At 36.1% G+C, this 11,523-nt stretch overlaps 1 pseudogene; it reads right to left on the bottom strand.

Moving 5' to 3' along the window:
* Nucleotides 1–606: 606 nt before the first annotated feature.
* LOC140596434 (procathepsin L pseudogene) lies at nt 607–1,937 on the bottom strand (annotated as a pseudogene).
* Nucleotides 1,938–11,523: the final 9,586 nt, after the last annotated feature.

The raw sequence follows: 11,523 nt of genomic DNA, 5'->3' as shown, positions 1-11,523 counted from the left end.
CTTCTGCTTGGTGTAGGCTTTATGTGCTGTTCTTTCTCCAGTTCATTTAGGTGCAAGTTTAGCTTGTGTATTTGAGTTATTTCCAGTTTTTTGAAGGAGACTTGTATTGAGATGTATTTCCTTCTTGGGACCTCTTTGCTGTATCCCAGATTTTTTGAATGGTTGTATCTGCATTTTCATTAGTTTCCCTGAATCCATAGATTCTTCTCTAATTTCCTGGTTGACCCATTCATCTTTTAGTAGGATGCTCTTTAACCTCCATGTGTTTGAATTTCTTCCAAATTTCTTCTTATGACTGAGTTCTAGTTTCAAAGCATTGTGGTCTGAAAATATGCAGGGGGGCAATCCTATCTTTTGGTATCGGTTGAGACCTCATTTGTGACCTAGTGTGTGGTCTATTCTGGAGAAAGTTCCATGTGCACTTGGGAGGAATGTGTATTCAGTTGTGTTCAGTTAGAAAGCTCTGTAAACATCTGTGAAATCCATCTGGTCCAGTGTATAATTTAAGGCCCTTGTTTCTTTGGTGATGCCATGCTTAGAAGATCTGATATTTACTGACAAGGACTGTGTTGAAGTCTCCTACTATTAGTGTATTATTTTATTTTTTTCTTCCTCTACTTATTGAATTAAAATTTATTTCAAAAGGTAAAGTTTATATATCCTTTGAATAAATAAGAAGTCAAAAATTTTAGAATTAAGTAATAAGTCTTCAACATTATAAAGCCATATATAGCAGTAATTAAAGTAGTGGTAATGTCACAGAAAATGATAAAAATGTCACAGAATTCAAATCACAACTTGGATTCTCAATGATTCAAGTGTCTTATCTTACACAATAAGAGTTTGGTCAATTTTAAGATAAACTTCCTCCAGATATGCTGTCCTCAAGTCCTCTAATCTTGTGGTCCATCAGCTCACACAATGGGATAGTTGGTTGCTGTGGCAATTCTACAATGGTTGTTCTGGTCTTAGGCCATTTTTATATAGCCATTCCAGCCCCATTCTGGACCCCAACTGTTCTTGATAATCCAAAATTTATTATTTGAGTCTGTTCCTACAAAGCCATAGCCAGCCACCCGAACACCATGATCTAGATCTTTGCAGCTGCAGTCTGGATCAAATTAAATGCCTGCTTTGTAGAACTGGAAATGCCTGCATCAGTAGCAACAGAGATGGGCCCTAGAGTTGCCACTGCCTTCATTAGGGTCTTTTCCCATTGAGGGAGGTCCATGAAGCCAGTGTCATTGGCAGCAGAACACTCAGTCTTGTAGTTACAGGTCTCTATGTCCTTTCCAAGATATGGATAAGATTCCTCTGAATCCAGGCCTCCATTGTCTTTAACATGATGAAAGGTGTTATCCATCAGGCCACCACTGCAGCCCTCATTGCCTTGAGCCTTAGAGCAGTCCACCAGGTTCTGCTCACTCAGTGGCACAAGTTTGCCTGTTTTCCGGAACATCTGTCTTTTGAGGGCACCAGTTGCACTAAAAGTCCAACAAGAACCACACTGACTCTGATTCTGCACAGGAGTTACGTAGCCTTTCTCTCTCCAGTCCACAGATTTGGGGATCTCAGCAAAGATAGGTTCTTGGAACACTTTCCCTTTCTTGTGCTTCTGGTTTTGAAAGTCATTCATCACCTGCCTGAATTCTTCATTGGTCATGTCACCAAAGGTATTCATCGCCATTGTGAAGCCATGTTTCCCTTGGCTATATTCTCAATTATGCAGTTCAATCATTTTCATATTCTCCCACACTGCTCTCCTCTATCCTTCTTCATTCATGCCATATAATCTGTGCATTGCCTTCCACTGGTACCATTATGCATTTAAGCTTTCATCGAGTTTTGGAGCTGCTGAGGCTATTCACAAGCAAAGGGCAGTCAAGAAGAGTGAACAATTCATGTTTCAAAAACCTGCGGCATCCACAGCTGCGCAGGTGCACCCCACGGATCGCCAAGGCCCATGAGTCTAGTGTATTATTTTCTAAGTATCTCTTTACTTTGGTTATTAATTGATATACTTGGCATTATTAATTGATATACTTGGCATCTCCCACATTAAGAGCATACATATTCATGATTGGTAGGTCTTCTTGCTGGATTGATCCTTTAAGTATGATATAGTGTCTGTCTTCATCTCTTACTACAGTCTTTGGGATAAACTTTAATTGATCTGATTTGAGGATTGCTACCCCAGCTTTCCTTTGAGGAGCATCTGAATGGTAGATGGTTTCCACTCCTTCATTTACAGGCTGGAAGTGTCCTTAGGTCTAAAATGAGTCTTTTGTAAGACAGAAAATAGATGGGACTTTCTTTTTTATCCAGTCTGATACCCTGTGTCTTTTGATGGGATCATTTAGCCCATTCACATTCAGAGTAACTATTGAAAGATATGAATTTATAGTGTTATCGTAATACCTATTCTGTCCCTGTTTTTGTGGATTATTTCCTTGAGCTCCCTCTTTCTTTTACAGGGTCCCCTTTAATATTTATTGTAGAGATGGTTTGGTGGTCACATAGTCTTTCAGTTTCTGCCTATTCTGGAAGCTCTTTTTCTCTCCAATTCTGAATGAAAGTCTTCTTATTTAGGACCCTGAATATATCCTGCCAGCCCTTTCTGGCCTGACCGGTCTCTGTGGAGAGGTCTGCTGTTAATCTGGTATTTCTCCCCATATAAATTAAGAATCTCTTGTCTCATGCTGCATTAAGAACTTTCTCTTAAATGTTTGGGAAAAATCAGAAAGGGAGACAGGACATAAGAACTCCTAACTCTAAAATAAATTTATTATCAAAAAAAGAATTTTCTCTTAATCTTTGAAATTTGCAAGCTTCACTATTAAATGTGAGGTGTTGAATGGTTTGTATTGATTGGGGTGGGGGGAATCTCTAACTCTTGGATCTGAATGCTTGTTTCCCTCCCCAAATTAGGGAAGTTCTCAACTATGGTTTGTTCAAATATACTTTGTGGTCCTGGGATCCCTGGGTGGCGCAGTGGTTTGGCGCTTGCCTTTGGCCCAGGGCGCGATACTGGAGACCCGGGATCAAATCCCACATCAGGCTCCCGGTGCATGGAGCCTGCTTCTCCCTCTGCCTATGTCTCTGCCTCTCTCTCTCTCTGTGTGACTATCATAAATAAATAAAAATTAAAAAAAAATTTTATACTTTGTGGTCCTATCTATCTCTCAGTCTCTTCTGGAGTCAAATTATATGTAAATTCTTCCTTATCAAGCTATCATTTATTTCCCTAACCCTTTCTTCATTGGCTCTTAATTGTTTTTCTCTTTTTTCCTCAGCTTTCTTCCTTACCATCAACTTGTCTTCTATGTCACCCATTCTCTCTTCCACCTCATTAACCCTAGCAGTTAGGAAATCCAGTTTGGATTGCATCTCATTTAATCTCTTTTTAATTTAGGCCTGATTAGATCTCACTTCTGCAATAACAAAGTCTCTAGAGTCCTTTAGGCTTTTTTCCAGAGCCATCTGTAGCTTTGTATTTGTACTTCTGAATTGACTTTTTGACATTGGATTTAAATCCAAATTCTGTAACTCTGTTATTGGTTCTTTCTTTTTTGGTGAATTCTTCCTTCTAGTTACTTTATCCAGTGCAGAGTGGCTGTATGAGTGGGTTGAAACAAAAATATCAACCACACCCTAAGTAAAATATACCCTAGATGATTCCGAAGAGGTCAGAGACCATAAATAAATAAATAAATAAATAAAACAGAACAACATAAAACAAAAGGATCACTAAAGTGAAAAACAAATTTTAAAACAAATTAGTAAAAATAAAGGGCCAAAAACCACAGAGAATAAGAAAAAGAAAGTAAAAAAGAGAAAAAAGGGGGGGGGGGCGGGGGATGGTGGTGGTGAATAAATGATAGTGGAGATAATGTAGTCTACCTGAGGGGTCCTAGAGGGTATTCCTCTTGGTTTTGAGTGTATTTTGTTCTGTATGTTAGAGGATGCTCTATCCTAAATTTATATATACCATCAATACTTATTTAAAGCCCCAACTTTGAACACCAAAACAAGATAAAAGAGGGGGGCGCAGAATGGGAAGGAAGAGAGAATATAATCTCACAGAATGAATCAGCACATTATTCCACTTGTTTCTGGGTGTATGTTGACGTGTGTTAAAAGGTATTAACTTACACCATTGTAAAACAAAACGAGGCAGAATAAACAAGAAACAAAAACCCATAACTCATATATCTCCCAAAATTAAATTATGTTGAAGGGAATCCAGAAGTGAAAAATACATCTAAGACATATAATTGTAGAAATATGAAAGTCAAAAAGGAAAAAACTTAAAAATGAAGAGGTGGTAAAATATTATAGTTAAGGTGGGAAAAGAGAAAAAATACTGGAAATTTTTAGTCTAATATGAAAATGAGTCATAATGGAAAAGGGGGGGAAAAGGGGCCCTCTAGTTCTAGATTCTATTTTCCCTTGATTTTCCCTCAGTCATGGAGATTTCAGTGCTGCTTGGTCAATAAACTTGCTCTTCCCCAGTTCTTCCAGCTGGTCTCCTGGGGGAGGGGCCTGCTGTGCTGATTCTCAGGTGTCTGTGCCTGGGGGAGATGCCCCATCCCCTGCCAGGTGCCGGGCTCAGTGAGAGCTGTGCTCCTCGGAGTGCCCCTCCCCACTTTATTCTTATTTATTTATTTAGCCTTTCTATCTTTTAGAAAGCCAAAACTTTTCTCTCTGTAGCATACCAGCTATTCTCTCTTTGAATCTCAGGTCGAATAAGTAGGTGTTCAGGATGTTTTGAAATTTATCTAGGTAAGTTTGTCAGGCCAGGTGAGTTGAGGGCCCCAACTCTTCCACCATCTTGCTCTTCCCTCCTCTCTCACAGGTACTTAAACATGGATTAAATTGAAGAATTTTTGGAATTTTCAGAGTGGCAGTGCAAAGACTATTTGGATTAATTAGAAGATAGTTAATCAAAAAATAGCATAGACAAGTTCCTTTTCAAATGAGGAAAGAAAGCTAATGTGAACCTAGAGGACTAACATGGTTATCCTTCACAGCATAATAATAATAAGCCCAGTCCACCTAGAAGAGGTGTAAGGACTTACCCTGTCTTTATTGCAACTTTTAATAGCTTCAAGTTCAATGTAGGAGTTAAGACATATTATACTACAGTAAATCTTGTCAAATATCTCAAAATTGGGAAAAAAAAGAAAAGAAGTTTTGTGGATATGGAAAGAAATGTTAAGTTCTCCTACCATTTTGGTATTTTTTAAAACATATGTGTCCAAAGCAATAGCTTTATGTGACATATTGGATACCTTTAATGAAACATAATATGTATAGAATCATTTATTTGAGGAACTTTCTGAGTTTTTTCAGGATGATAATTTAGCACAATGTGGAACAAACTTGCTCAGAAACTTTACACAAGTAGATCTTTTGCAAAAGCATACGGTAAACTTTAGTGGTTTATTTGACAATTATTGAGTAGTATCCCATGTGATTTTCATAAATCTTCTTAACAATAACAGTTTTTTTTAAATTTCGCTACAAAGATATTTTAAATAGTTTGCTTAACGTGAGGTGTTTGGGTATTTATCCCATAGATCATTAACCCAGGAACTTTGCCAAGTGTGTATTTATAATTTTTCCTGAGTACTCAACCTGGCACTAAATATTTCCTTATGGCATATCATAATGGAAAACAATGACATGTAACATTAAATAAGTTAGGGATATGTTTCAGATAGCATTTCTGATAGCCAAATATAACTATCTCTTTAAAAAAGTGAAATTATGACTGAAAATATGATGAAAACATATATCTGGATGATTTTTGGAAGAGTTCCTTAACAGCTTTTGTTATTGTTAAAAACTTAAATAAGAGACTTAAACTTAGGTTTTTAATTGGTAACCTCTAGTTTTCTGAGAAGCAAATTGTAATGAATATGTCATTTGTCATATTGTAACTTGCTTTTTTAATTATAAAGCTGACTTTGACATTTTAATTCTATTTCACACCTTTTAAATATTTACTGATTTCATACAACTGACTGTACCCCATTTCTCTGTATCTCTTTTAACAAGTATATAAATCAGAAATATACTGTAACAAAGGCTTGACTCATGGAATATGTGAAAAAGACCAGTGTCTTGCACTTGTATAGACACTTCTCACAAATTATTGCAGATTTTTCTAAATGTTCTGCTTATACAGTTTCCTTATTCAATATCTGTCATGTTTATTGAATTTGATGTCTTGAAAGTGCATCAGAATAAGCTTTTGGAGGGTAAGAAGGGGTTGGAAGTGTTCACTTCATTTTGGTCTCATCTTGTGAGGAAATCATTTGACTCTTGAAGGAAGAAAGTTGCAATGGTGATCGAAGGAAATATCTATTATTTCTATGCTACTTCTAATTTTAAAAATACCTGACAAAATTCAGGGATGCCTAAATAATGAGGCAAGATATCTGACCTTTATGATTTTAGTCCTGCAAGGTTATGTTTCTATTATGGGTTGAATTTTGTTTCCCCAAAAGGTGTTGAATTCCCAATCCCCAGTTCTTAACCCCAGGTTTTTATGAATGTAACCTCATTTGGCCTTTGTAGATGATGAAGTTCAAAATAGTGATGAACTGATCATATTTTATTAGCATACTATATTACTTCATACATGTGAAGTGTAACACTCACCCAGGGAATTTTGCCAAATCGAGGAATAGGTTCTAAGACTCTCATAAGCCATATATGATACCAGACTACTAAGGAGGAGGATATAGAATGAAAAATATAGTTTCCAATGCTTGACGGAAACATCAAGCATTCATTTTCTGCACATTTCAGTGGCCTATACTACTTACTTGCAAGAAGAGGATGTGTGTGTCCGGTGGGTGCAGGATCTGACATGAGGTAAAAGTATCATGCTCCATAGGAGCCAATATATTTTGTTACAGTTTCTTAGACATAGCTTCTAGAGGCCTCTCAAGACATAATGCATAGAATCATCATACTCATAAGAAGCTATGGCTTCTTATCTAGTAGTTTTTAGATCTCTGAGTCCAGATTAAATTTGCCAACAGAGGTTATTTTCAATCATAATCTTTGTTGCTTAGAAACATAGAGGACATACCACCTTATTAAGTTGCCAGGGGAACAGAGTTAGAAAATTAACCTAAAGTCAAATTCTCATGAAAAAGGATAAAAGGTTTCATTAATCTATTACCCATAATACTTAGTAACATAATATTAGTGGAATTAAGCCACTCTCTAGTAGTATTTTGCACTTGGAGGATGTTGGATACAGTAAACCATTGAGTATTTTCACTATGTTCAGCTCAGTATTCGAGGTGTAGTATACTCTAAGAGATCTATGGGGCTGTAGTACACCTCCATGGGGTAAATGTAAACCCTTGTACATTTATGAAGAAACCATGATCCACATTAAGTAACTACTTCCTTTGTCAAAATAACCATTATCTTCCGTGTTTCTTTTCTCAGTCATTACTCCTGTGTTTCTAGGACTTTTTGCTCTAGCATACCCTCTAGTCCTTTTATTCCACTACACCTTCAAATATTCTTGCTGACTTAATCATAACTCTTTTGTGCTACAATCAACTTTATCAAGAACTTTCTTCTCTAGGAAACTTACAAAAATAATAATATTTTTGCTCATCGTCTTGGGGCATATATTGCTTAATTAATAAGCTGTTTCCATATTTTAGTAACATGTTTGAATTTCACCAGGAATCCTTAAATCATCAGCTTCAGGGAATTTTTATCAAGGGATATTCAGGCAACATATCCAGTATTTAAAAGATATTACTTTGGGCATGTGTTCTGTTTACAGCCCTAATATCCTTTAATCATGTTCTATTGTTGTCATGTGTGAAGTTGATTCTATTAAATGTTTTATTTTTATTTTGACTTGTCATTGGATTATAATGTTAAATCATTTTCTATTTTCTTGTCCTTATACTTGTGAATAATATATGTTTACTTTTTGTGTTTGAAGCTGACTTTCATGTTTTCTCTTTTCCCTTTTTTGTAATTGAACTTCTTTACACTGCTCCAGAACCAGAAGTTCAAACAAAATGTAACCACATAAACACACATACACAAAGACCCTTATCAAAAAGCAAAAAAAAAAAAAAAAAAAAAAAAAACAGAAAACAAATTTAACTTTGATCTTGATCTTGTGCAGCTATGGTTTCCTTAGATCTATACTAAGAAAAATTTCACAAATCTTGTTCTTAATTTTTGAAGAGCACCTAAACACTCACACACAGCCTGCAGAGTACAACACATCGGTTAATTGAATAGACTTATAGAGTCACCATAAAGCATATTAATGCAAATCTTTTAATAAGGGCAAAAGATACTATAAAGCAGAAAAAAAAAAGAGACTTCAGGCAAGATTTAGGGGCCCCAAAACTTCCAGAAGCACCTGCCTTAAGCCTTGCTATGAACACAAGGATGTATTTTGTTTCTAGATTGAATTACCAAAATTTGTAAAACAAATACTAATTTGGGGAGAGCAACTCGAAAGTTTCCAGTGAGGTCTTTCATGACCCTGTTTACATAATTAATTCAGGCTAACTGGTTACACAAGGTGTAAGCTATCAATAAACCAACTGGGCCTAAGAGCCACAAGGGAGTTTCAGGTATTAAATAGCACATGATAAATCATTAGTAAATGCCTAAAGGTAAATGCCTTTATCTTGGCTGAAAGACAGTGCCGGATTTCCAGGCATCCACACAATAAGCACAGAGCTGTGTGACTAGAGCTGAAAATAACTCTATACTAAATGATAATTGCATGTTCATTATTATAGGGTCTTTATAAAAATAATAAAAATATCAAAATTCAAACAAATTGCCTTTTTAGAAATATTAAGTATGCTTGTATAATAAGATAGCTTTGGCTATATGAAAAATCATCCCAAAGATTCAATGGTTTAAAACAACAATCTTTTATTTAGCTCCTGATTCTGCTATTTAGCAATTTGGGCTGGGCTCAGCTAGGCTCATCTTCTAGTTTAAAATGCGTCTGTTTATGTGTGTACAGTGAGCTGCTGGGTTGATTGGTTTCTTGTTGCTTTGGAAGACCTCTGATATGGTTCATTGCTGTTTTATTGGCCTCTCATGACATGTTGATAGGATGCCTTGGTAGGGTTCCCAGAGTGAAAGTCTGCAAGATTTTTTGAAGTCTAGTCTCAGAGCTGGTACAGTGGCCACATTTTATTGGCTAGAACAAGCATCATAGAAGCAGATACCGTGATGGTAGTTGGGGTGTAAGTTATTTATTATGAACTAACATCTATAAAAGAAAAAGAGAGGAAATAGGATTGGGTGGAGGAAGAAGTTGATCTGCATGTAGATCCAACAGTCTCAGCCAATGTGGAAAGCTTCAGAGTAAGGCTTATCTGTCAGAGTATCCTGCATTAGACCACAAAGACTAGATTCTTATTCTCCTGTCTTGCTCAGGCACTGAAATTAGGAAAAAGAATGACTTTAGGTAATAATGGTTCTTTCTAACTGAGGCAGAATGATCACAGTAAGCTCTCTAATGACTATATCTCATAGCTAGTCAGTAAGTATTCCCTTGAAGGGGAATCTGGGCAACCCAGATTCAAGGAGAGAGAAAATAGATTTGGCAACCTAAGGCCAACTGACACAGGTGATGCCAACTGTGACCATGTTTACCTACTTTCATGACATTCAAGGGTACCTTGAACACAATTTGTACTTAATACAAATTTATCTAATTGAATGAACTGCCAAAAAGCAAATAAGTACATGGAAGGTTATCAAGTAGGTACATTGCATGGTAAGTAGGTATAGTAAGCACATCTACTTTCTTGTTTCTAGATGAAATTATATGATCTCTGCTCTTAGGGATGACTATTGTCAACTATACATTCAGCATCCTAAATACAATTCTTGAGTTGCTAAGTGGTTTCACTTTATAATTAATGGTCTTATCCTTTTCCCATTCTAGACAGGCTAGGCACTTTCATATCATTTCACTATCTGAAATATGATTTGATTTTTCACTCATCTACTAAAATTTGATAGCCTGGTCTGCCAAAAAGAAAAACTTAGACAAGAGTCCAAGAGGGCTGAGATGTAACCCAACATATTCACCTAAATTTTGTATTAATTCTGGGCAGAACATTCTCATTTGTGGCCTTATCAGTAGTAAAATAGAAATTCCTAAGTACTTTGCCCTCTTTATCTTTTACCATTTTTTTTAGCACAGGTTTTGTGACTTATCTTTTCAAACTATTTTTCATTTGGAACTTATTCCATCTAGTAAATGCTTCCTGTTAAGTCCTTAATTACAGACTTCATTTATCCACTTTTATTTTATTTCACATTGATTTTTCTCAGGGTGTCTTTCATGAATCTGCATCTTGGTATCAGCTCCCTTCTCATTTTGCAGAGGTGAGCTATCAGATGGCAGCTGGTTCATAGATCGGTCGACTTGTCATATGCTTTTCAAGTTAGCAAAACTAATTGTGGATGAGTAAAGGAAAGCCTGGCATTCTTTTTGAAGCAACAACAAGACACTTGAAGGATTTGTTCTTTACGTTGGGTAATTATTGGTAACTGGTGGCTTAATGTAGAAGAACTGTAACTATGTAGCCTTCAGGGAGATGTTCTCTATTCCTAGCAATGGGTCTCAGCTGTCAGTGTGAGAGTCACTTTTCAGAAAATCCCCAAATTTTGCAGTCTGAATCTAAGCACTGTGTCACCAACATCATGACTATGCCCTGGACATGACAAATAGTAATAAGAGAAAAATATTTTACAGCTATCCAGACAAATTCATTGCTGTAATACCAACATATAATGTAATAATAGCATAAGATTTCTGTATGTGTGATAGCACCGTTGCCAACATGTTCTGTAGGGAAAAATGTGTCTCACTGGATTGGAAAGAAAAACACAAAATTATGGGACACCTGGTGACTCAACAGTTGAGTGTCTGCCTTTGGCTTAAGGCATGATCCCCAAATCCCGGTATTGATTACCACGTTGGGCTTCCTGCATCTCCATCTGCTTATGTCTCTGCCTCTCTCTCTGTCTCTCATGAATGAATAAATAATAAAAATTTTAAAAAACACACAAAATTCTGACTAAACACTCCATCAGTAAAGAATGTGCTAGCATAATTAAGAACTATTTGGATATGATATTATTTATTAATATTATTATATTGGAAAACAGCAAGCAAAAACTAACAGAGAAGTGTGAGGTGAATAATAGAAACAAAACTCAGATGGAGTAAATGTGGGCCATTCTTTGAGTTGACACTCTATTCATGATTATAAATGAAACCTATTGTTAGTGTTATAAATGAGACTTATATTTAATATTTCCAGGTAGGTCCAAATGTTTTCTAAAACAGCAATTAAAAAACAGTGTCTGTACTTGGCTGAATTTTAAGTAATTCACCTAAAGGGAAATGCTTTCAAGCAATATATATATATATATATATTGTCCTAGAGTGGTTTCGTTTTTGTTTCTTTGCTTCAGAAGGCAAGAAAG

This window comes from Vulpes vulpes, unplaced genomic scaffold (assembly GCF_048418805.1).
Source record: "Vulpes vulpes isolate BD-2025 unplaced genomic scaffold, VulVul3 Bu000000642, whole genome shotgun sequence".
NCBI lineage: Eukaryota > Metazoa > Chordata > Mammalia > Carnivora > Canidae > Vulpes > Vulpes vulpes.
The sequence above is the reverse complement of the archived record's forward strand: the minus strand, read 5'-3'. Positions and strand labels throughout refer to the sequence as shown.